This window comes from Hippopotamus amphibius, chromosome 9, assembly GCF_030028045.1.
Source record: "Hippopotamus amphibius kiboko isolate mHipAmp2 chromosome 9, mHipAmp2.hap2, whole genome shotgun sequence".
Classification (NCBI taxonomy): Eukaryota; Metazoa; Chordata; class Mammalia; order Artiodactyla; family Hippopotamidae; genus Hippopotamus; species Hippopotamus amphibius.
In genome coordinates this window covers 35562024-35565000 of record NC_080194.1, presented here as the reverse complement: position 1 = coordinate 35565000, position 2977 = coordinate 35562024, and the positions used below count along the sequence as shown (strand labels likewise).

Sequence of the window (2977 nt, the reverse complement as noted above, 5' to 3'; positions counted from 1 at the left end):
TTGGGCACAGCAGCTTGTTTCCCGGTGTGTTGGGCTGTGAGAACTGGGGGAAGGATCTACCAAAGGGACAGGTGGGGGCTCATCAGGCAGTAGGGTCAGACACCTAGCTGAAGGGTGGAGCAAGGTCCGGGGCCCAGGGAATGAATGCCCGGTCCCAGCTGTCCCTCCCGCCTCATGAGGATGCAGCCATTCAGGGGAAAGAAGGCTATGCATGCTCGTCAGCTCACGGAGACCACCAGCCCTGCCCGGAAGCAGCCCCTCAGTCCCTGTGCCCCTAAGAGGGAGGGCAGGACAGGACTCAAGCGGGTTCAAGGGCAGAGGTTCACAGAATGAGAGCTGATCAGGGCCTGGGGGAGGTGGGGCTTACTCCAGAGGGCATGGACTCCATCAGGAGATTTGGGTTTGCGTCCTGAAGAGGTCTCTTCATCTCTGTGTGCCTTGGGTGAGTTGACAACATGGCCCTGCCATTCCTGGGTGATTGAAGGCTGGGAGGGACAATGTCCAAGGAAGTGCATTGCCAGCCCCACGGCATCAGGCTGAAAGTCCGCCTCACTCTCTCCGAAGGACCTTTAGAGCTTCTCTTACTCCCTTTCTCTCCAACCCCACATCCAATTGAAATCATACCCTGCCAGTCATACCTTCAATACACAAGCAGAATCCAGCTGCTCCTCACCACGCACACCCTGGTCTAAGACTCCATCATCCCTTGCCTGGACTGTTGCAGTAGTCTCCTGGCCATTTTCCTGCTTGTCCCTCCTACAGACCATTTCCTCCACAGCTGCCAGTAATCTTTAAAAACAGACATCAGATCCTATCACTCCTTAGTGGCTTCTTAGAGTGAATCCCGAGCCCTCACCAGGGCCCTCGAGGCCCTCTGTGATCCGCCCTGACCCTCCTCCTCCTCCACCTACCCCTCCACCCTCATCTCCCTCCTGCTCTCTTACTAGCCAATTCTGTTCCCACACAGGAGTCTCCTTGCTGTTCCCAGATATGCCAAATTCCTCGTACCCCAGGGCCACTCTGTGCCCTCTGCCTAGAACATTCTCTCCAGATACGTGGGTTCATTCCTTGATCCATCACTTCATCCAGGTCTCTGCCCACATGTCACCTTATCCATGAGTCCTCTCTCCCGGTTACTCTCTTCTTCCCCTACAATATGTACTTATGGTACTTCTTATTTATAGGAACTTATGAGTATAGTACTGCATAATACTACTAAAAATATATGATAGCAGTGTGCTGTGTTTGTCTCTCCTATCACATGTAAGCTCCGTGGGAGGAGCTATGTTTTCTTCACTGATGCATCTCCAGCCAATAGGACAGTGCTTGGCATGTGGTAGATGCTTGGTAAACACCTGTTGGTTACAGTGAATATGGACACCAGAGTTCAGTGAGGCAAGCTCCCAGGGGTGTCAGAACAGGAGAAGGCAGAATGGTCTGGGCCGGGCTTGTTTGTGCTGGGTCTTTCCCGCAGACACAAGGCTTTGTTCATACAAAGTCCGGGAAGTGGCAGCAGGCCATTTTCCAGATGTCTCATGGCCAGATCCAAGGGGCTCCTAGCCTGGAGATGCCTTCAGTCAGATACGGTCCCCACCTGCTATGAGGGAAGAAGGCACGTGCTCAGGGCTCTCAGCTCTTTCTCTGAGCTGCAGGTTAAGGGCTGGGTGCCAGCTGGGCCCCCGGAGAATCTGGAATGGTTCAGGTGGCTGGTGGCAGATGGGAGCAGTGGTCTGGCATCCCACTGAGACACACAGCCTCTGGCTTGGGCACTGGTCCTGGCTTTGCTGCTAACTTATCCTGTGGCTCTGGGCAAGACTTTGTCCCATTCTGGGCCTCTAAAATGGGACTCAGTAAGCTCCAAGGCTGATTTTGACTGTAATCTGCCTTCCAGATGAGGAGCAGAGAGGTTCAGTGACTGGCCTGAGGTTGCACAGCAGCATTCATCATAGAGCTGGCCCCAGGCCCTCCACTCCCACCTCTCCATCCCCCTGTACCCCCGTGTTCAAGCTCTGACTTAGAGACATGGTCTTCTCTTCTCATATCAAGACTTATTTCCCAATTAGGCTTCGAGCCCCTCAGGGCAGGAACCACATCTGGTTTCTGCTTCTCCCAGTTCTTCAGGATTAGGTAACCAACAGGTGCTGGATAAAGGCTTGGCAAATGAAAGAAGGGGCTTGGTTGCCCAAGGGAGATGGCAGCAAAGCCAGGATCCCCACCGGGTCTTACTGGTTCCCCCAGAGCCTCCAGATGCTAAGATTCAGTCATTCATTCATCGAAGCAATAGTTGCCATTTACCTGGTATGTGCCGATTGCCACTAGAGTACTGGGAATCCAACAGTGACCAAGCCGGACAAGGTCTCTGCCCTCAGGAGCTTGTGTTACACTGGGAATCAGCAGATCAGCAAGGACCAAATCCAGACGCAGGACAATTTGAGATCAGGGCAAGACCTATGAAGGAAACAAAACAAAGAGGCGGACAGGGACTGAGGTGGGGCTGATTTAGATCAGGCTGTCAGGGGTAGGCCTCTCTGTGGAGCTGAGACCTGCAGGACAAGAAGGAAAATCCCACGAGCAGAGGGAGGAGCAAGTACAAAGGCCCTGAGGCTGGGAGGATCTCAGGGTGTGTGAGGAACAGAAAGAAGGCTGGTGGGGCTGAAGGAGGCACATGAGGGGACAAGCTGAGCGAGGTGAGCTGGAGAGTTTGCATTTTACTTGAAATGAATTGGGAAGTCTTTGGGGGGTGTTAGTAAAGGATTAAAAGACATAATCGATGTGCCTGAAGGATCTCTCTAACTCTGGAACTTCCTGCTGTTGCTAGTAGAGGAGCCACGGGAGTCTGTGGTCCCTTGCCCAGTGAAAGAAGCTTTTGCTCCCAGGCAGCCAGAGGTTGTGGTGGCTGACGGAGGCACGCATCTCACCAGAGAGCTGCGCCTGAGGTTCTGGTCCAGAGAAGCGCAGCCGCGTCCCCTCCCCCCCC

The 2977-nt window shown here is 53.8% G+C and overlaps 1 protein-coding gene across 2 annotated transcripts in view; it reads right to left on the bottom strand.

Moving 5' to 3' along the window:
• The window catches only part of LMO1 (LIM domain only 1), a 60530-nt gene extending 58098 nt beyond the window's left edge, over positions 1-2432 (bottom strand). The window contains exon 1 of one of the 2 annotated variants that reach the window (XM_057748346.1): positions 2296-2432. The gene's annotated coding sequence lies outside the window, so the exon portion shown is untranslated. Of the gene's footprint in view, positions 1-638; positions 662-2295 lie in introns of those variants that run through there. The other variant, XM_057748345.1, reaches the window with a different exon arrangement.
• Between the last annotated feature and the right edge of the window lie 545 nt (positions 2433-2977).